The sequence below is a fragment of the Leucopleurus acutus genome (genome assembly GCF_964270905.1).
Source record: "Leucopleurus acutus genome assembly, chromosome: 19".
Classification (NCBI taxonomy): domain Eukaryota; kingdom Metazoa; phylum Chordata; class Mammalia; order Artiodactyla; family Delphinidae; genus Leucopleurus; species Leucopleurus acutus.
The window spans coordinates 35,856,623-35,880,501 of record NC_139161.1 but is presented as its reverse complement, the minus strand read 5'-3'; the positions used below and the strand labels follow the sequence as shown (position 1 = coordinate 35,880,501).

General features: G+C 38.8%; 1 long non-coding RNA gene across 1 annotated transcript in view; it reads left to right on the top strand.

Moving 5' to 3' along the window:
- LOC309975409 overlaps window positions 1-9,868 on the top strand; it is a 367,911-nt gene extending 358,043 nt beyond the window's left edge. Inside the window, exon 2 of the long non-coding RNA XR_014326943.1 lies at window positions 9,535-9,868. This is a non-coding gene — a long non-coding RNA (uncharacterized lncRNA). The remainder of the gene's footprint in view (window positions 1-9,534) is intronic.
- The last annotated feature ends 14,011 nt before the right edge of the window (window positions 9,869-23,879 follow it).

Genomic DNA, 23,879 nt, shown 5'->3' with positions numbered 1-23,879 from the left:
AATTATTAGAGGATTGCAAATCAATACCACAATGAGGTATCACCTCACACCAGTCAAAATTGCCATCATCAAAAAGTCTACAAATAATAAATTCTGGAGACTGTGTGGAGAAAAGAGAACCCTCCTACGCTGTTGGTGGGAAAGTAAATTGGCACAGCCACTATGAAGAACAGTCCATATGACTCTAAAAAATTAAACTTGTTGAGGTATCAAGAAGATTCTCATTTTCCCCCTTTCCCAGCTTTCTATTTATGAAAGCCCTTTTTACATATTTAAAAAAACTCACACCTGTTACTAATCCTAAATCTTACTATGCTTTATTATTTGGAGGACTCTAAAAAAATGAGACAATTTCAAATATTGGTATGTGAGAATTTTTTTTTTTTAAATCACAGAACCAGAAACCTGTAGAAGGTTTCTCTGTACACGTTTTGGCTAAAATCCAAGAGTAACATCATAAATGTGATATTTTTGCATGGATTAGTATTACCTGAATTCACATATAGTAAGGAGTGGTAAGAAGAATGATGGTTTTGCTTAGCAACATCAAGTCTTCCTTCCCCAGTCCAAGGTCAAAAAATTGAATCTTTTCCAGTGGTGTATACTGTGAAATCAAAACAAAGAAAGCATTAGTAAGAAATATAGATGATAGCTTATTTCACCTGGATGACAAACCTACTGTCAAACAATCCCCAAACTCCCTTCTTTTACTTCTTCCCTTCCATGCCTTCTGCTTTCTTCCTTTTCTCTTTGCCTTCTCTTCTTCCCCTTCTCTCCTTCTACCATCTTCCCTTTCTTCTCCTTCTCCTCCCCCTTCTTCTCTCTCTCCTCCTCCTCCTTTCCTCAGATTTAGAATTCTGAAGTGACATGGTATTACCTAATAACATATTAGTTTGAAAGTGACTGATAGTGTGCACTAGTTTGGTAATTAGGTCAAATGAGAGTAAGTATTTAGGACTGTATCAGCACCAATTAGTCAGAAAAATTACTCAACTAAATAGAAGGATGCCAGCCTGTAGCCAGAACATGTGAGAAGCAATCAATTTCTACTTCATGTGGTCTTTTCCCCATATATTGAATAAACTAAGAATGTATTTCTAAAGTTTTGAAGAAAATATATTTAATGCACTTGATGATATAAAAAATTATCAAAAATGTTTTTAAAAGACTGTTTTGAAATGAACAACTTTTGCAATTTTCTTAACTTTTTCTGTCTATATCAGGTTGAACTATGGTGTACCTAGGTGAAAGAAACAAAGCTATAATCAGTAGTCATTTTAACTATTTTTAATTCTTTATATTTATCTCCAAAATTCAGAAAATGAGTTATTATAATAACTTTTTTTTAATATTCTTTTGCAAACAATGAGGTTTCTAATTATTTGCTGTTAACAACATTGAAGGAGGGCATAATTGTGTTGCCTGTTGATGTATAATTAAGAAGAGTTTTTGATAATATTTGGTCTTTTTGGTTTTGAAAACTGATATTTCAGAAGTGTTTTTAAAAACTCATTGACATTACAAAGAATAAATTCCTTTGATTCCACCTTGTCCATATGAATAATCTTTCTCTGCACAAAAATCTCAAAAAAAAAAAAAAAGAGGCGCAAAAGTAATGTTGAGGCTTGTCTCAATTTTGCAGTAGTGTTTTTCTTTCACAGACACCTAAACTTATTAGAAAAAAATGGCATCTTTATGTCATTAAGAGATTACGTTTTAATAAAATTATATATGTTTCATAGTTTATCCAAGTCCCTCATATGTTTGTGTCATTTGGTCAGTTGTGTGTTAATTATAATCATCATGATGAGACATGTTGTCTATGTGTGCTAAGGAGGCAACTAATTATACTTGTTATGATGACTTGATATAGAAGGGATCATCTAATGCTTAGAGTCTTATAGTCACAGTTTTTTTTAATATACTAAAATATTTCATAGCAGAAAACCATAATAGTACTCAATAAACTTATTCATGCATAAAAGATATATTAGGATTCAATTCTGTAAGGGAAGCAGAATACAAATACAAGTTCAAGAAGAATAAAGAGAAATGTAACATTTGTGACTGCTAATGGAAACCCTTCCCGTGTATTTTTATAAACCTTTAATGGTGGGTATCAATTTATTACGGTATTTTGATTCCGTGGGCTACATTTAAAAAGAAGCATATAGCATTTTCATTTTTGAAATGTCACTATTTACAAGTCACTAAGAATAGTACCAATTGCAACTCTTTAAATCATGATGAAACTACTCGAATTTGTTAGCATACATGATTAAATATATATATATATATACATATATATATTCATATATATGTATATATATATATAATCTCCACTGATTTTGCTGTCCCCAAATTCCAGAGTTCCATGTAGGTATGTAGGTACTCCATCATTTTCTTAGTTAAAGGTGGTGCAGGGTACAATATTTCCTGGGGGCTATATCCTAACATGTTTAAGAACACTAGATTTGTCAGAAAGTTTACAGGGTGGCAGGTTTTCCAAGGATGAATATTCTAATTATATAGTGTATGTATCTTACATCTAGAGTATCTGCTAATCCAGGTCTCTAGTTCATAACATAATACTTTTGATATAGCAGAGAGAAGGCCTTCCTAAAGATGATGAGATAGTCAGGATACCTGTTATCTAGATTGTGATAGAAAAAGAAAATAATTGATAAATACTTGAGTCATGATTTAAATAGTATCCTGCTGTTCTACCAGGGTGAAAATTAACTAAAATGTGGAGAAAAATTTATTTGCCAGATCAAAAATTTCATAATAAGTTGTAAGGGCTTTATTAATTTGCTCCATGATGGTGTTCATAATCCCATTGGTCTGAAGAACCGTCTATCATGTGTACAGTAAAAAACTCAGGAAATAAGTGGGGATTTATTTGGAATTGTCACCTCTGTGTCATTCAAGTCTACCAAGATATCTTTGCATTTCTATCAAGGTTGAAATATTTTTTGGATTTACTGTTTCTGTCCATAAAGAAGAACATTCAATGACTTCAATTTGCTATTAGCCCCTATGCTAACTTCATGGAGCTAGGTTTCTGCTGGTTGTTGATGTTCTTTATTGTTAGCATATCACAGTAACTGGGGAAGAGACCTGAAGCGTTGGCTTGGGTCCTTCTGGGCCTATGATAATGTGAATCCAAGTAAGAACTTTATTTATCACCCAGTCCCTCTAAACCTTCATTCTGACTGATAAATTGAGACTCTGATTAGTATTTTACCATTTCTAGGATTCAAAAGGTGGGACATTTTTCTTTCTCAATGAAGAGCTACCCAGATAAGTGGCCATGGAGAAATTTGAAAGGATCTGAGATACAGAGAAATAAAATTAACTCACAACTAGAAATTAAGAGGAAAGATCTGAGTCTGCAGCTGTTATTGAACACGGGTTCCACTGCTTGTCACTTACAAAATCAGTACTCACAAATGGTAGAAACGAAAGATGCCTTTAATTTAGAATGCTGGATATCTGGGGAGATGGTGGACTCAGCATCTTCCCAAAACCACTTCTGAAAATTCTGCCCAGTAATGAAACTTTTAAAGAGAAACAGGAAAGTAATCTCAGTTAATCATTGAGATAGGAGGTCAGAGTTGTCACCATTTCTCACTGTGTGCAGGCTTGTGTGCAGGCTCGTTGACTCTTTGTGATCTTCCTCTAGATGTTAGGTTCTTCACACAGTTTGGTCACACACTTTGTTCAGATTACTGAAGGGGAAGTTAAAGAAGAACCTTGTCATCTGTTAATTACTTATTCTTCACTTCCACTTCTTTGATCTGTGGAACGAACCAACAAGTTAAGCAAGGTATTGTGTGATTAAAAGATTTAAAAGGCATGCTTGAGCTGGAGATGAGTAGAGCATGAGGGTACCTGGTTTAAAAGTTAGTTACAATGTAGCTTTGTTAAAGTGACAAGAAAAGGGGTTTCAGGCTAGGGGCAGTTTCCAGCAAAGAGCTCCTTACACAGCCTGGTAACTCAAGTGAGCCCTTTGTCTTAGGGACTTGTGAATTGTTGATTTTGTCCCTGGTGAATCCTTGATTGGTTATCAAGAGATCTCTTGATGTCAGACTATTCACTGAACCCTGATTTTTATGCCACAGTGCTGTCTTTACAATGACTGTACTCACTTTGTTAATGGCATTTAACAGTTAGCACTTGGGAACAAGACCCTAAGATTCATTACACTCAACCTGAGATCAGAAATTACAAATGTCTCATAGATGTTCCAGGCCTACAGAGGACAAACAGGAGAACTCTATTTAAAAAATTTTGGTCAATTGTTTCACTTGATCAAGAGGAAAGGGTCTGAAACTGACCATCAGACATGGTGAGATGTTAAGTATTCTTAAAGATCTCATCCAGCTTTTTTATTGCCTACAGTTATTGGATCCTTCACCCTCAGTCACTCAAAGGCTTTCTGGTCACTGTTCGGTTCTGATTGTGTTGCAAATTTGGAATGTGTTTTAATGACTAAGGAGGTTCCAACAAGCATGTGAAATACAGAACCTCTGGTGATTGCACATACATCAATTCAGCCCAACCCCAAATTATTTCATTCTGTCTTAGATTTGTGCCCATAAAATCTAAGTCCACATATTTAACCCAAATTATTAGAGAATATATTGATAAATTTCTCTCATTTATTCTAAATACATCTTTTTTCTTCTTCACTCATGTCTTCATTCAGTCCTTCAGATCATGTTGTGTTTAATTACAATTATATTTTGAGAAACAATGAGTGATAGCAGATGGGGACAATTGTTAACTTTACTAACTCTGAGTGATATTTCAGTGTCATTGGGCCATTAAGTGGCTTGCTAAATTCTGTGGATCCTTCCAGTCTTCTTCCAATAGTTGGGGTGTTACTCTTTCCTGATAAAGGTCTTAAAATATTGAAATGAATTTAGGCAACATAGCAGACTTAGTTGTGATGTAAAATAAAATGAAAGTTCAGCATTTCATAGAATCCATTGTTATTTATTTCCCACACTTCATCCTCAGTGTGCATATGGATCCATCTAATTACAGGATCAGTTAAATCATTTATTGTCTCTGCTGATAATTTCCCATCTGGGAATCTGGGTGGGCAGGAGAAATTGTCTCATCACCTCTGCATAATGTCAACCCAGTATAAAATTCCATATACATATATATATCCCTGAGCAACTGTTCTTAAAGATCCAAGCGACAGAAAACTACTCTGAAACACACACTAAAAAGATTTCTCACGGTATCCATGAAAGAGCTAAATTCAAACCTCAGAAGTGAGATCAACAAGTAGTTGGTCAGTTGAATGTATACAAATGTGGGTAGATTGTCTTCTCTATGTGTGTGCTTTCATAATTTTAAGTATCCTTAGGAATCTCAGGCTACTTTTTCAGTTTGTTTTTCATTTGGTTTGGCTATATTTGTGATTTATCCTGAGGGCAAATAGTGGTGACAGAAGTTACTTCTGATAATAAAAGATTCATACAACTGTTTCCATCTCTCTAATTAGTTTCTTTGCTGACTACACTATGGTTGATTCTCTTCTGCCCCATTACCTCTCATTTTTAAATTATTCTGGAATTCTTATGCAAAACAATTCACTCCTTTTTGACGGTCTCTTCTTTAACTCAAATAGGATTTCAAGGAGCTCAGGTATGCATTTGGCCTTATTTTCATTCCATGTTCAAGAAGTTCTCTACCATTTAGTTTGTTGATGGGACTCATTCTGAATTTACAGCAGATTTATGGATTTATTTCATTTGTGTATTTCTTCTGTTATATTTCAAAGCAATATTATTAATGAATGATAAATGTATTAAACTGTCTGCTATCTTAAATTAGATATTAAGACATTTTTTTTTAAATCCTACCTAGTTGTTAAGGAATGAGATCATGCTCTATATATGTGTCCTTGTGGTTGGTTGAACTCTCCTCCTATTTTGAAGTTTTTTAAAAGCAAAAATCCCAAACGTTTTTTACCTAAACAAGAATAGTTATTAGATTTACCATAAAATAATTTAATTAGGGCTGTAAGACTATTTGTCAGCCCCAGGGAATCTTTGCTGAAGAAAAGTCTTCATAATTACTTATAACTAAAAATCTGACCCTTTTCCAGGAAAAAGGTAGTGTGAGTGTGTGGGTGTTTGAGAGCTCTGAAAGAGGCTATGTGATGTGCAAGACAGCATCAAATGTAAGGGAGAAACAATGCTGAAATCATAAGGCATACTTATTTTTAAAAATTCTTTATAATACAAGGAAGGTGGTTTTTAAGATGCTTTATTAAAGTAAACATTACAAAGTAATGAGGTTTCAAAAGAAGACATTTTAAAGGAGAGAAAAAAATGTAAAATCTGCTTATTTCAGAGAGATCACTTTGATAACTGGCTATGTTGAGGATGTTACTTGTGAGCACAAGGCATGAGAGACAATGAAAAACTGGAGACTGAGAATGAACCACTTGTTCAAGAAATTTTAGAAGAACGACTGGTGGAAGATGTGCCAAGGGAGGGTTTTAAATATTTCTAACTAATTTTAATTGACATGTGAAAGAGGGAAAATTGGCAGAAAACATAAAGACTTCTTGGTTTGTTTTGATGATCAGGGCTGAATAAATTTTAGAAATAATTCTAAAATATCTGGGTGAAAATTCATAGTAAGGGAAGCAGCAATCTCCACCAACTGGCAAAAGTTCACCAAAAACAGATCTGACTCTCTTCAGGTTTTTTTGAAAGTTCTATGAGATCATTGTAGTAATAATCCAATGTTACTAGCACAGCAAGGAAATATTAGGCAAGTAACTACTGAACACCAAGTAGGTGCCAAGTACCATGATAGGCACTGCCATTTTACTGAGGATAGGCTTTTGTATTGCCAAGGATTATATGCTCTTCAAATTCCCTTCTTCATTTAAGATTTTATGAGTTTCTACTTACCAGTAAACCTGTATGTTCTGCACAAAATTATATTTTAAAACTGTCCTAAAATAGCCACAGCTATTAACTCATTAATTATTACTGTCAGAATACTGGTTCACTTAAGAACACTGCACTGCGTACACATTTATATACAGTACACATTCATTTTTAAGGTTAATTAATGGTTAAAAACCTCAAGTTAAAGGGAAACAAATGTGTGATTAGATTGCTACATTGTTTTCTAGTTCTTCACTGTTTCCTCATGATTTTTCTATTTTATTTTTTAATAAAACACATTTATAGTGACTTATTTTAAAGCTCTAAAACTTAACTCATATGTTTGAAATTCTTATTAAAGGTCACAATTTTAAAGACACTTTCTGCTAGTTTACAACCCTATAATGATATAGAGGAACCAAAGAGGAAGTTATAGGGCTAGGAGGAAGGCAACTGATATTGCCATGATAAGCTACTAATACATCATCACTCCTTTTTTCATTCCAGCTTTATGAGATATGTCGCATATAATAAGGTGTGTATGATTTGACACATGTATGTAATGCAAAATGTATATACCACAATAAGATTATTTAAAACATCCTTCACCTCACATAATCGTCATTTTATTGTTATTGTTGTTATGGTAAGAACATTAAGGCTCCACTTCCATAGCAACTGTCGAGTATTGTCAACTATAGCTACCATGCTGTACATCCCCAGAACTTATTCATCCTAAAACTGAAAGTTTGTACCCTTTGAACAGTATCTTTCTATTTCCCTCATCTCTCAAGCCTCTGATAGTCACCATTCTACTCTCTGTTTCTATGAGTTTGGCTTTTTTTAGATTCCACATGCAAGTGATATTATACAGTATATGTATTTCTTTGTCTGACTTATTTCACTTAGCATAATGCTCTCAAGATCCATTCATGGTATCACCAAGGGCAGGATTTCTTTTTCTTTTTTTCTTTTTATTGCTGAATAATATTACAGTTTCACATCTCCCTTTAATTCATCCATAGACTAACATTTAGGTTGTTTCCATGTCTTGGCTATTGTGAATAATGCTGAATAAACATGGAAGTGTAGCTAGCTCTTCACAACAGTGATTTTGTTTCCTTTGGATATATACCCAGAAGTGGGATTGCTAGATCATATGCTAGTTTTACTCTTAACTTTTTGAGGAACTCCATACTGTTTTCCATAATGGTTGAATTAATTTACATTCCTACCAAAAGTGCACAAAGGTACCCTTATCTTAACATCTTTGTCAAAGTTTGTTATTTCTAATCTTTTTGATAAACCACATTCTACCAGGTGTGAGGTACTATCTAATTGTTGTTTTGAGTTACATTTCCCTGATGATTAGTGATGTTAAACACTGCTTCATATACGTCTTGGCCATTTGTATATTTTCTTTGTAAAAGACTCTATTCAGTTCACTTGCTCATTTTTAATCAAATTGTTATTTTGCCATTGAAATGTATGAGTTCTATATATATATTTTTGATATTAACACTTTACCTGATATATGGTTTGCAAATATTATCTCCCATTCCATAGTTTGCCTTTTCATTTTGTTGATTGTTTCATTTGCTGTGTAGAAGCTTTTTAGTTAGATGTAGCCCCACTTATTTATTTTTGCTTTTGTTGCTTGAAATTTTGGTGTCACAACTGATAAATCATTTCTAAGACCAATATCAAGATTTCTTCCTGTTTTCTTCTAGAAGTTTTACAAATTCAGGCCTTGTGTTTAAGTTATAATCTATTTAAAGTTAATTTTGTGTTGCTTAAGTTTTTAAAGTGGACTCCTGAGATCTCCAAAAACAGAGTGTTTTTGGGGATCAAATATTGGTGATCTTTGTGGGGAGATGGAGGGATGATGGGGTCTCCTACTTTGTAATCTTGGTGATGTACTGATCATTCTGCTTAACCAGCTTTATTACCTTTTTCCCTGAGAACTGCATTAGAAGGCTATATTCCCATATTCTCAATTAATGATCTATTGATATGTTAGAGAAACAATGAAACTTTAACTGTAAATTGATGCCAATCACTGGCATGGATCTTCTTATTTATCATTTACTGGCCTCTGGTGAAGAAGTGCAGATGAGAAGCATATAAAGGGATGTTAAGAGAAAACAACAGCCAGAACTGGTTTTCTTTGCTGCCATACATGGTAAAGGGAAAATACATTTAGGTGGATTCCATGTTATCTCTGAAAGACTGAGAAGTTTACATGGGTGGTAGTTATATCGGTAAATTTACATTAAAAAAATTCCAGTTATCCTAACTACTGCATGTGTGCATGTATTTGTATTGAATGACTGAATTAGAAAAGGAAATCATAGTAAATAATAAATGTTTGATGGAGTTACTAGACAGTGTCAGGGGAGTGTGTAGCTAAACTCATTTACAAGGATATATCGGTATATCTTAGGTTGACCAGGATATATCTTAGGTTGACCAGGAGGTCTCTTGTTGACCAGTGTCCTGAAGTTGGCTCTCCCACCTCAGAGGCACAGCACTGACTCTTGGCTGCAGTACCAAGAGCCTTTAATCCACATGGCTCAGAATAAAAGGGAGAAAAAGTAGAAAGAATTAGTAGAAGTAGAAGTAGAAAGAAAGAAAGAAAGAAAGAAAGAAAGAAAGAAAGAAAGGAAGGAAGGAAGGAAGAAAGGAGGGAGAGAAGGAGGGAGGGGGAAAGAAGGAAGGAAGGAAGAAAAAAGAAAGAAAGAAAGAAAGAAAGAGAAAGAAAGAAAGGAAGGAAGAAAGGAGGGAGAGAAGGAGGGAGGGAGGAAAGAAGGAAGGAAGGAGGGAAGGAAGAAAAAAAAGAAAGAAAGAAGATAAAGTAAAATAAAATAAAGTAAGAAAGAATATAATAAAGTTATTAAAATAAAAACAATTATTAAGAAAAAAATTTTTAAAAAAACAAAGAAAAATGGATGGATAGACCTTAGGACAAATGGTGGAAGCAAAGCTATAGAGACAAAATCTCACACAGAAGCATATACATACACACTCACAAAAAAAGGAAAAGGGGGAAAAATCATAAATCTTGCTCTCAAAGTCCACCTCCTCAATTTGGAATGATTCGTTGTCTATTCACATATTCCACAGTTGCAGCATACATCAAGTTTATTGTGGAGATTTAATCTGCTGCTTCTGAGGCTGTTGGGATAGATTTCCCTTTCTCTTCTTTGTTCTCACAGCTCCCAGGGGCTCATCTTTGGATTTGGTCCTGCCTCTGTGTGTAGGTCACTGGAGGGCATCCCTTCTTCGCTCAGACAGGATGGGGTTAAAGGAGCAGCAGCTTCGGGGACTCTGGCTCACTCAGGCCGGGGGGGAGGGAGGGGCACAGAGTGCGGGGCGATCCTGCGGTGGCCGAGGCCAGCGTGACGTTGCACCAGCCTGAGGCGCACCGTGCGTTCTCCCGGGGAAGTTGTCCCTGGATCCTGTAGCAGTGGAGGGCTGCACAGGCTACCCGGAAGGGGGGTGTGGATAGTGACCTGTGCTCATACACAAGCTTCTTGGTGGCAGCAGCAGCAGCCTTAGTGTCTCATGCCCGTCTCTGTGGTCCGCGCTTTTAGCCGTGCCTCGCACCCATCTGTGGCGCTCCTTTAAGCAGCTTTCTTAATCCCCTGTCCTCGCACACTGGGGAACAAAGAGGGATGAAAAAGTCTCTTGCCTCTTTGGCCGGTCCAGACTTTTCCCCCCGGACTCCCTCCCGGCTAGCCGTGTTGCACTAACACCCTGCAGGCTGTGTTTATGCTGCCAACCCCAGTCCTCTCTCTGCGCTCCGACTAAAGCCCGAGCCTCAGCTCCCAGCCCCGCCTGCCCCGGCAGGTGAGCAGAGAAGCCTCTTGGGCTGGTGAGTTCAGGTCGGCACCGATCTTCTGTATGGGTATCTCTCCAAATTGCCCTCCGATCCCCTGTTGCTGTGCTCTCCTCCGCGGCTCCAAAGCTTTCCCCCTCCACAACCCGCAGTCTCCGCCCATGAAGGGGCTTCCTAGTGTGTAGAAACCTTTCCTCCTTCACAGCTCCCTCCCACTGGTGCAGGTCCCTTCCCTATCCTTTTGTCTCTGTTTATTCTTTATTTCTTTTGCCCTACCCAGGTACGTGGGGAGCTTCTTGCCTTTTGGGAGGTCTGAGGTTTTCTGTCAGCATTCAGTAGGTGTTCTGTAGTAGTTGTTCCATGTGTAGATGTATTTCTGGTGTATCTGTGGGGAGGAAGGTGATCTCTGTGTCTTAATCTTCTGCCATCTTCCCTTCGTCCTCTCTTGTAATAATCTTTGTTTAAAGTCTGTTTTGTGTGATATAAGAAATGCTACTCCAGCTCTCTTTTGATTTCCATTTGCATGGAATATCTTTTTCCATCCCCTCACTTTCAGTCTGTATGTGTCCTTAGGTCTGAAGTGGGTCTCTTGCAGACAGCATATATATGGGTCTTGTTTCTGTATCCATTCAGCCAGTCTACATCTTTCATTGGAGACTTTAATGCATTTACATTTCAGGTAATTATTGATATGCATGTTCCTGTTCCCATTTTCTTAATTTTTTTGGTTCGTTATTGTAGGTCTTTTCCTTTTCTTGTGTTTCCTGCCTGAGAAATCCCTTTATCATTTGTTGAAAAGCTGGTATGATGGTCTTGAATTCTCTTAGATTTTGCTTGTCTGTAAAGGTTTTAATTTCTCGGTCAAATCTGACTGAGATCCTTGCTGGGTAGAGTAATCTTGGTTGTAGGTTTTTCCCTTTCATAAGTTTAAATATGTCCTGCCACTCCCTTCTGGTTTGCAGAGCTTCTGCTGAAAGATCAGCTGTTAACTTATTGGGGATACCCTTGTATGTTATTTTTTCCGTTCCCCTTTTAATATTTTTAATTGCTGCTTTTAATATTTTTTCTTTGTATGTAATTTTTGATAGTTGATTAATATGTGTCTTGGCATGTCTCTCCTTGGATATATCTTGTATATGACTCTCTGTGCTTCCTGGACATGATTAATTATTTCCTTTCCCATATTAAGGAAGTTTTCAACTATAATCTCGTTAAATATTTTCTCAGTCCCTTTCTTTTTCTCTTCTTCTTCTGGGTCCCCTATAATTCTAATGTTGGTGTGTTTAATGTTGTCCCAGAGGTCTCTGCAACTGTCCTCAATTATTTTCATTCTTTTTTCTTTATTATGCTCTGAAGTAGTTATTTCCAGTATTTTATCTTCTATGTCACTTACACGTTCTTCTGCCTCAGTTATTCCACTTTTGATTCCTTCTAGAGAATTTTTAACTTCATTTATTTTGTTCTTCATCATTGTTTGCTTGTTCTTTAGTTCCTCTAGTTCCCTGATAAACATTTCTTGTATTTTTTCCCTTCTATTTCCAAGATTTTGAATCATCTTTACTCTCATTATTCTGAATTCTTTTTCAGGTAGACTGCCTATTTCCTCTTCATTTGTTTGGTCTGGTTGGTTTTTACCTTCCTCCTTCATATACTGTGTGTTTCTCTGTCTTCTCAGTTTGCTTAAGTTACTGTGTTTGGGGTCTCCTTTTCACAGGCTGCAGGTTTGTAGTTCCCGGGTTTTTTTGGTGTCTGTCCCCAGTGGCTAAAGTTGGTTCAGTGGGTTGTGTAGGCTTCCTGGTGGAGGGGACTAATGCCTGTGTTCTGGTGGATGAGGCTGGATCTTGTCTTCCTGGTGGGCAGGTCCATGTCTGGTGGTGTGTTTTGGGGTGTCTGTGACCTTATTATGATTTTAGGCAGCCTCTCTGCTACTGGGTGGGGTTGTGCTCCTGTTTTGCTAGTTGTTTTGCATAGAGTGTTGATCACTGTAGCTTTCTGGTCGTTGAGTGGAGCTGGGCCTTGGCATTGAGATGGAGATCACTGGGAGATTTTTGCCATTTTATATTACTTGGTGGGAAGTTGGGAGGTCTTTGGAGTTGGGAGGTCTTTGTTGGACCAATGTCCTGAACTTGGCTCTCCCACCTCAGAGGCACAGGCATGGTACCCGACCACAGCACTAAGAGCCTGTTGTCCACATGGCTCAGAATAAAAGGGAGAAAAAAGGAAAGAAAGTCAAAATAATAAAATAAAATAGAATAAAGTTATTGAAATAAAAAATATTTATTAAAAATTTTTAAAAATTTTAAAAAGTAATTAAAAGAAAAAAGCAAAGAAGAGAGCAACCAAAACAAAAGACACATCCACCAATGATAACAAACGCTAAAACCTTTATTAAAAAAAAAAAGATAGACAGACAAAACCCTAGGACAAATGGTAAAAGCAAAGCTATACAGACATAATTAAACACAGAAGCATACAAATACACAGTCAAAAAAGAGAAAAAAGAAAAAAAATATATATCTTTGCTCCCAAAGTCCACCTCCTCAATTTGGGAAGATTCATTATCTATTCAGGTATTCCACAGATGCAGCATACATCAAGTTGATCGTGGTGATCCAATCCACTGCTCCTCAGGCTGCTGGGAGAGATTTCCCATTATTTTCTCTGTTTGCACAGCTCCCATGGTTCAGCTTTGGATTTGGCCCCACTTTTTCATGTTGGTCACCTCAGGGCGTCTGTTCCCAACTGAGACAGGACCGGGTTAAAGTAGCAGCTGATTAGGGGTCTCTGTCTCACTCAGCGGGGGGAGAGGGAGGGTTATGGAATGTGGGGCTGGGAAAGGCTCCAGGTGGCAGAGGCTGGCGTGAAGTTGCAACAGCCTGAGGTGCACCATGTATTCTCCCAGGAAGATTGTCCCTGGATAATGTGATCCTGGCAGTGGCTGGTTGCACAGGCTCCCAGGAGAAGAGGTGTGGATACTGACCTGTGCTTGCACACAGGCTTCTTGGTGGCTGCAGCAGCAGCCTTTGCATCTCACGCCCGTCTCTGGTATCTGCCCTGATAACTGTGGCTCACACCCATCTCTGGAGCTCATTTAGGCAGCACTCTTAATCACCTCTCCTTGTGCACCACAAAACAAAGAGGCAAGAAAAAGTCTCTTGCCACTTCAGCAGCTCCAGACTTTTTCCCAGACACACTCCCGGCTAGCTGTGGCACACTAGCCCCCTTCAGGCTGTGTTCACGCAGCCAACCCCAGTCCTATCCCTGGGATCTGACTTCCGAAGCCCAAGCCTCACCTCCCAGCCCCAATCCTCTCCGATGGGTGAGTAGACAAGCCTCTCAGGCTGGTGAGTGCTGGCTGGCACTGATCCTCTGTGTGAAAAACTCTCTGCTTTGCCCTCTGCACCCCTGTTGCTGTGCTCTCCTCCATGGCTCTGAACTTTCCTCTCTCTGCCACCCACAGTCTCTGCCCGCGAAGGGGCTTCCTAGTGTGTGGAAACCTTTCCTCCTTCACAGCTCCATCCCACTGGTGCAGTCTCATCCTTATACTTTTGTCTGTTTTTTGTTTTTTCTTTTTCCCTACCCAGGTACATGGGGAGTTTCTTGCTTTTTGCGAGGTCTGAGTTCTGCCAGCATTCAGTATATGTTCAGTAGTGGTTGTTCCACATGTAGATGTATTTCTGATATATATGTGGGGAGGAAGGTGATCTCCACATCTTGCTCTTCCACCATCTTGAAGCTCGTCCCCAGTATAGAATTATTAAGAAGATAAAATTTAAATGAGATGGCCAGGAGGAGCTTCAAGATGGCAGAAGAGTAAGACATGGAGATCATCTTCCTCCCCACAAATGCATCAGAAATACATCTACATGTGGAACAACTCCCACAGAACACCTACTGAACACTGGCAGAAGACCTCAGACTTCCCAAAAGGCAAGAAACTCCCCACTTACTTGGGTAGGGCAAAAGAAAAAAGAAAAAAACAGAGACAAAAGAGTAGGGATGGGACCTGCAACAGTGGGATGGAACTGTGAAGGAGGAAAGATTTCCACACATTAGAAAGCCCCTTCGTGGGCAGAGACTGGGGGTGGTAGAAAGGGGAAGCTTCAGAGCCATGGAGGAGAGCGCAGCAACAAGGGTGCAGAGGGCAAAGTGGAGAGGTTCCTGCACAGAGGTTCAGTGCCGACCAGCACTCCCCACCCCGAGAGGTTTGTCTGCTCACCCGCCGGGGCAAATGGGAGCTGGGAGCTGAGGCTTGGACTTCAGAAATCAGATCCCAGGGAGAGGACTAGCGTTGGCTGCATGAACACAGCCTGAAGCAGGCTATGCACCACAGCTAGCTGGGAGGGAGTCCGGGAAAAAGTCTGGAGCTGCCAAAGAGGCAAGAGACTTTTTCTTCCCTCTTTGTTTCCTGGTGTGCAGGGAGAGGGAATTAAGAGTGCCGCTTAAATGAGATCCAGAGATGGGCGCGAGCCACGGCTATCAGCATGGACACCAGAGACGGGCATGAGACGTTAAATTTGCTGCTGCAGCCACCAAGAAACCTGTGTGCAAGCACAGGTCACTGTCCACACAGCCTCTCCCATGAGCCTGTGCAGCGTGTCACTGCCTGGGTCCCATGATCCAGGGACAAATTCCCCGGGAGAACACTGGTGCAGCTCAGGCTGGAGCAATGTCACGCCAGCCTCTGCCACTGCAGACTCACCCTGAACTCTGTACTTCTCCCTCCCCCTGGCCTGAGTGAGCCAGAACCCCCAAGTCAGCTGCTCCATTAACCCCGTCCTGTCTGAGCGAAGAACAGACGCCCTTAGGCGAACTACATGCAGGGGCAAGACCAACTCTAAAGCTGAACCACAGGAGGTGTGCGAATAAACAAGGGAAAGGGAAATCTCTCCCAGCAGTCTCAGGAGCAGTGGATTAAATCTCTACAATCAACCTGATGTACCCTATATCTGTGGAATACCTGAATAGACAGCAAATCATCCCAAATTGAGGAGGTGGCCTTTGGGAGAAACGATATACCTATTTTTATTTTCTCTTTTTTTCTATTTCTGAGTGTGTATATGTATGCTTCTGTGTGTGATTTTGTCTGTATAGCTTGCTTTTACCCTATGTCCTAGGGTTCTGTCTGTCTGTTTTTGTTTTTTTTTTTTTGTTATGGTTTTTAGCACTTGTTATCATTGGTGTATTTGTTTTATGCTTTGGTTGCTCTCTTCTTTCTTCCTTTCTTTTTTGTTTTATTACTTTTACATATTTTTTAAAATATTATTTTTATTTTAATAACTTTATTTTATTGTTTCTTTCTTTCTTTCCTTCCTCCCTTTTATTCTGAGCAGTGTTGATGATAGGCTCTTCGTGCTCCAGCCAGGCTTCAGGGCTGTGCCTCTGAGGTGGGAGAGCCTACTTCAGCACACTGGTCCCCAAGAGACCTCCCAGTTCCACATAATATCAAATGGCAAATATCTCCCAGAGATTTCCATCTCAACGCCAAGACTCATTTCCATTCAATGACCAGCAAGCTCCAGTGCTGGATACCCTATGCCAAACAACTAGCAAGAGAGGAACACAACCCCAGCCATTAGCAGAGAGGCTGCCTAAAATCATAATAAGGCCACAGACACCCCATTACACACCACTAGAAGAGAACCTGCCCACCAGATAGACAAAATCCAGCCTCAACCACAAGAACACAGGCACTAGACCCCTCCACCAGAAAGCCTACACAACCCACTGAAATAACCTGAGACCCTAGGGGCAGACACCAAAAACAATGGGAACTACAAACGAACAGCCAGCAAAAAGCAGACCCCAAACACGGCAAGTTAAGCAAAATGAGTAGTCAGAGAAACACACAGCAGATGAAGGAGCAAGGTAAAAACCCACCAGACCAAACAAATGAACAGGAAATAGGGAGTCTACCTGAAAAGGAATTCATTATAATGATAATAAAGATGATCCATAAACTTTGAAATAGAAGGGAGAAAATACAAGAAACGTTTAACAAGGACCTAGAAGTACTAAAGAGCAAACAAACAGTGATGAGCAACACAATAAATGAAATTAAAAATTCTCTAGAAGGGATCAATAGCAGAATAACTGAAGCAAAAGAACAGATAAGTGACCTGGAAGATAAAATAGTGGAAATAACTACTGCAGAGCAGAATAAAGTAAAAAAAAAAAAAAAAAAGAAAAGAAAAAGAAAAGGAAAGAATTGAGGACAGTCTCAGAAGCATATGGGACATCATTAAACACAACAACTTTTGAATTATAGGGGTCCCAGAAGAAGAAGAGAAAAAGAAAGGGGCTGAGAAAATATTGGAAGAGATTATAATTGAAAACTTCCCAAATATGGAGAAATAGTTAATTATGTCCAGGAAGCACAGAGAGTCCCACACGGGATATATCCAAGGAGAAACACACCAAGACACATACTTATCAAACTATCAAAAATTAAATAGAAAGAAAATATATTAAAAGCAGCAGGGAAAAACAATAAATAACAAACAGGGGAATCCCAATAAGGTTAACAGCTGATATTTCAGCAGAAACACGCCAAGCCGGAAGGGAGTGGCAGGACATATTAAAGTGATGAAAAGAAAAACCTACAACCAAGATTACTCTACCCAGCAAGGATCTCATTCAGATTTGATGGAGAAATTAAAACCTTTACAGACAAGCAAAAGCTAAGAGAATTCAGCACCACCAAACCAGCTTTACAATAAATGCTAAAGGAACTTCTCTAGGCAGGAAACACAAGAGAGGGAAAAGATCTACAATAACAAACCCCAAACAATTAAGAAAATGGTAATAGGAGCATACATATCAATAATTACCTTAAATGTAAATGGATTAAATACTCCAACCAAAAGACATAGACCCACTGAATGTATACAAAAACAAGACTCATATATATTCTGTCTACAAGAGACCCACTTCAGAACAGGACACATGAAGACTGAAAGTGAGGAGGTGGAAAAAGATATTCCATGCAAACGGAAATCAAAAGAAAGCTGGAGTAGCAATTCTCATATCAGATAAAATACACATTAAAACAGACTACTAAAAGAGACAAAGAAGGAGACTACATAATGATCAAGGGATCAATCCAAGAAGGAGATATAACAATTGTAAATATTTATGAACCCAACATAGGAGCTCCTCAGTACATAAAACAAATACTAACATCCATAAAAGGGGAAATTGACAGTAACACAAACATAGTGGGGGACTTTGACACCCCATTTTCAACAATGGACAGATCATCCAAAATGAAAATAAATAAGGAAACACAAGCTTTAAATAATACATTAAAAAAGTGGACTTAATTAATACTTATAGGACAGTCCATCCAAAAACAACAGAATACACTTTCTTCTCAAGTGCTCATAGAACATTCTCCAGGATAGATCATACCTTGGGTCACAAATCAAGCCTTGGTAAATTTTAAAAAATTGAAATCATATCAAGTAACTTTTCTGACCACTACACTATGAGACTAGATATCAATTACAGGAAAAAAATCTGTAAAATATACAAACACATGGTGGCTAAACAATACAATACTTAATAACCAAGAGATCAATGAAGAAATCAAAGAGGAAATCAAAAAATACCTACATACAAATGACAATGAAAACAAGATGAGCCAATACCTTGGGGTGCAGCAAAGCAGTTCTAAGAAGGAAGTTTATAGCAATACAATCTTACCTTAAGAGAGAAGAAACATCTGAAATAAACAACCTAACCTTACACCTAAAGAAATTAGAGAAAGAAGAACAAAAAATTCTCCAAAGTTAGCAGAAGGAAAGAAATCATAAAGCTCAGATCAGAAATAAATGAAAAAGAAACAGAGGAAACTAGAGCAAAGATCAATAAAACTAAAAGCTGGTTCTTTGAGAAGATAAACAAAATTGAGAAACCGTTAGCCAGACTAATGAAGAAAAAAAGAGAGAAGACTCAAATTAATATAACAAGGAATGAAAAAGGGGAAGTAACAACTGTCACTGCAGAAATACAAAGAATTATGAGAGATTACTACGAGCAAATATATGCCAAAAAAATGGACAACTTGGAAGAAATGGGCAAATTCTTAGAAATGAACAGCCTTCCGAGACTGAACCAGGAAGAAATAGAAAATATGAACAGACAAATCACAAGCACTTAAATTAAAACTGTGATTAGAAATCTTCCAACAGGGGGGACGAGGGGAAGATGGCAGAAGAGTAAGACGCGGAGATCACCTACCTCCCCACAGATACACCAGAAATACATCTACACGTGGAACAACTCCTTCAGAACACCTACTGAACACTGGCAGAAGACCTCAGACCTCCCAAAAGGCAAGAAAGTCCCCACGTACCTGGGTAGGGCAAAAGAAAAAAAAATAAATAGAGACAAAAGAATAGGGACGGGACCTGCACCAGTAGGAGGGAGCTGTGAAGGAGGAAAGGTTTCCACACACTAGGAAACCCCTTTGCGTGCAGAGACTGCGGGTGGCGGAGAGGGGGGAGCTTTGGAGCCGCAGAGGAGAGCGCAGCAACAGGGGTGCGGAGGGCAAAGCGGGGAGATTCCCGCACAGAAGATCAGTGCCAACCAGCACTCACCAGCCTGAGAGGCTTGTCTGTTCACCCACCGGGGCGGGAGGGGCTGCGAGCTGAGGCTCCGGCTTTGGTGGGAGCGCATGGAGAGGACTGGGGTTGGCAGTGTGAACAGAGCCTGAAGGGGTTAGTGCACGACGGCTAGCCAGGAGGGAGTCGGGGAAAAGGTCTGGAGCTGCCAAAGAGGCAAAAGACTTTTTCTTCCCTCTTTGTTCCCTGGTGCACAAGGAGAGGGGATTAAGAGCGCTGCTTAAAGGAGCTTCAGACATGGACACGAGCTGCGGCTAAACGCGCAGACCCCAGAGACGGGCAGGAAATGCTAAGGCTGCTGTTGCCGCTGCCAAGAAGCCTGTGTGCGAGCACAGGTCACTATCCACACCTCCCTTCCGGGGAGCCTGTGCAGCCTGCCACTGCCGGGTTCCTGGGATCCAGGGAGAACTCTCCCAGGAGAACGCACGGCGAACCTCAGGCTGGTGCAACGTCATCCTGGCCTCTGCCGCCCCAGGCTTACCCCGCACTCCATGCCCCTCCCTTCCCCCGGCCCGAGTGAGCCAGAGCCCCTGAATCAGCGGCTTCTTTAACCCCGTCCTGTCTGAGCGAAAAACAGATGCCCTCCAGCGACCTACACGCAGAGGCGGGGCCAAATCCAAAGCTGAGCCCCTGTGAGCTGTGAGAACAAAGAAGAGAAAGGGAAATCTCTCCCAGCAGCCTCAGAAGCAGCAGATTAAATCTCCACAATCAACTTGATGTACCCTGCATCTGTGGAATACATGAATAGACAACAAATCACCCCAAATTGAGGAGGTGGACTTTGAGAGCAAGATTTATGATTTTTTCCCCTTTTCCTCTTTTTGTGATTGTGTATGTGTATGCTTCTGTGTGAGATTTTGTCTGTATAGCGTTGCTTCCACCATTTGTCCTAGGGTTCTATCCATCCGTTTTTTTTTTGTTTTTAATTTTTTTCTTTCTTAATAATTAATTTTAATAACTATTTTATTTTACTTTATCTTCTTTCTTTCTTTCTTTCTTTCTCTCTTTCTTTCTTTCTTTCTTTCTTTCTTTCTTTCTTTCTTTCTTTCTTTCTTTCTTTCTTTCTTTCTTTCTTTCCTTCCTTCCTTCCTTCCATCCTTTAGACAATGAATCATCCCAAATTGAGGAGGTGGATTTTGAGAGCAAGATTTATGATTTTTTCCCCTTTTCCTCTTTTTGTGAGTGTGTATGTGTATGCTTCTGTATGAGATTTTGTCTATAAAGCTTTGCTTCCACCATTTGTCCTAAGGTTCTATCCTTCCGTTTCTTTTAATTATTTTTTTCTTTATAATTATATTTTAAATTAATAACTTTATTATATTTTACTCTATTTTATTTTACTTTATTTTCCTTCTTTCTTTTTTTTATCCTTGCTTCCCTCCTTTCTTCCTTCCTCCCATCGTCCCTCCCTCCCTCCCTCCTTCTTTTCTTTCCTTCTTTCCTTCTTTCTTTCTTCCTTCCTTTCTTCCTTCCTTCCTTCCTTCTTTTCTTTCTTTCTTTCTTTCTTTCTTTCTTTCTTTCTTACTTTCTTTCTTCCTACTTCTACTAATTCTTTCTCTCTACTTTTTCTCCCTTTTATTCTGAACCATGTAGAGGAAAGGCCCTTGGTGCTGCAGCCAGGATTCAGTGCTGTGCCTCTGAGGTGGGAGAGCCAACTTCAGGACACTGGTCCACAAGAGACCTCCCAGCTCCACATAATATCAAATGGTGAAAATCACCCAGAGATCTCCATCTCAATGCCAGCACCCAACTTCACTCAAAAACCAGCAAGCTACAGTGCTGGACACTCTATGACAAACAACTAGCAAAACAGGAACACAACCCCACCCATTAGCAGAGAGGCTATCTAAAATCATAGTAAGTCCACAGACACCCCAAAACACACCACCAGACGTGAACCTGCCCACCAGAGAGACAAGATCCAGCCTCATCCACCAGAACACAGGCACTAGTCCCCTCCACCAGGAAGCCTACACAACCCACTGAACCAACCTTAGCCACTGGGGACAGACCAAACACAACGGGAACTATGAACATGCAGCCTGCAAAAAGGAGACCCCAAACACAGTAAGATAAGCAAAATGAGAAGACAGAAAAACACACAGCAGATAAAGGAGCAAGATAAAAATGCACCAGACCTAACAAATGAAGAGGAAATAGGCAGTCTACCTGAAAGAGAATTCAGAATAATGATAGTAAGGTTGATCCGAAATCTTGGAGATAGAATGGACAATAGATTGGACAAAATGCAAGAATCAGTTAACAAGGACCTAGAAGAACTAAAGATGAAACAAGCAATGATGAACAACACAATAAATGAAATTAAAAGTACTCTAGATGGGATCAATAGCAGCATAACTGAGGCAGAAGAACGGATAAGTGACCTGGAAGATAAAATAGTGGAAATAACTACTGCAGAGCAGAATAAAGAAAAAAGAATGAAAAGAACTGAGGACAGTCTCAGAGACCTCTGGGACAACAATAAACGCACCAACATTCAAATTATAGGGGTTCCAGAAGAAGAGAAAAAGAAAGGGAGTGAGAAAATATTTGAAGAGATTATAGTTGAAAACTTCCTTAATATGGGAAAGGAAATAGTTAATCAAGTCCAAGAAGCACAGAGAGTCCAATACAGGATAAATCCAAGGAGATATATGCCAAGACATATATTAATCAAACTGTCAAAAATTAAATACAAAGAAAGCATATTAAAAGCAGCAAGAGAAAAACAACAAATAACACACAAGGGAATCCCCATAAGGTTAACAGCTGGTCTTTCAGCAGAAACTCTGCAAGCCAGAAGGGAGTGGCAGGACACACTTAAAGTGATGAAGGAGAGAAACCTGCAACCAAGATTACTCTACCCAGCAAGGATCTCATTCAGATTTGGTGAAGAAATTAAAACCTTTACAGACAAGCAAAAGATGAGAGAGTTCAGCACCACCAAACCAGCTTTACAACAAATGCTAAAGGAACTTCTCTAGGCAAGAAACACAAGAGAAGGAAAAAACTTACAATAACGAACCCAAAACAATTTAGAAAATGGGAATAGGAACATACATATTGATAATTACGTTGAACATACATATCGATAAATGGACTAAATGCTCCCACCAAAAGACACAGATTGACTGAATGGATACAAAAACAAGACCCATATATATGCTGCCTACAAGAAACCCACTTCAGACCTAGAGACACATACAGACTGAAAGTGAGGGGATGGAAAAAGATATTCCATGCAAATGGAAACCAAAAGAAAGCTGGAGTAGCAATTCTCATATCAGACAAAATAGACTTTAAAATAAAGACTATTACAAGAGACAAAGAAGGACACTACATAATGATCAAGGGATCGATCCAAGAAGAAGATATAAAAATTGTAAATATTTATGCGGCCAACATAGGATCACCTCAATACATAAGGCAAATACTAACAGCCATAAAAGGGGAAATCGACAGTAACACATGAATAATAGGGGAATTTAACACCCCACTTTCACCAATGGACAGATCATCCAAAATGTAAATATATAAGGAAACATAAGCTTTAAATGATACATTAAACAAGATGGACTTAATTGATATTTATAGGACACTCCATCCTAAAACAACAGAATACACATTTTTCTCTAGTGCTCATGGAACATTCTCCAGGATAGATCATATCTTGGGTCACAAATCAAGTTTTGGTAAATTTAAGAAAATTGAAATTTTATCAAGTGTCTTTTCCGACCACAATGCTATGATACTAGATATCAATTACAGGAAAAGATCTATAAAAAATACAAACACTTGGAGGCTAAACAATACACTACTTAATAACGAAGTGATCACTGAAGAAATCAAAGAGGAAATAAAATAATACCTAGAAAAAAATGACAATGGAGACATGACAACCCAAAACAAATGGGATGCAGCAAAAGCACTTCTAGGAGGGAAGTGTATAGCAATACAAGCCCACCTTAAGAAACAGGAAACATCTCAAATAAACAACTGAACCTTGCACCTAAAGCAATTAGACAAGGAAGAACAAAAAAAACCCAAAGTTAGAAGAAAAGAAATCGTGAAGATCAGATCAGAAATACATGAAAAAGAAATGAAGGAAATGATAGCAAATATCAATAAAACTAAAAGCTGGTTCTTTGAGAAGATAAACAAAATAGATAAACCATTAGCCAGACTCATCAAAAAAAAAAAAGGGAGAAGACTCAAATCAATAGAATTAAAAATGAAAAAGGAAAAGTAACAACTGACACTGCAGAAATACAAAAGATTATGTGAGATTACTGCAAGCAACTCTATGTCAATAAAATGGACAACCTGGAAGAAATGGACAAATTCTTAGAAATGCACATCCTGCCAAGACTGAATCAGGAAGAAATAGAAAATATGAACAGACCAATCACAAACACTAAAATTGAAACTGTGATTAAAAATCTTCCAACAAACAAAAACCCAGGACCAGATGGCTTCACAGGCGAATTCTATCAA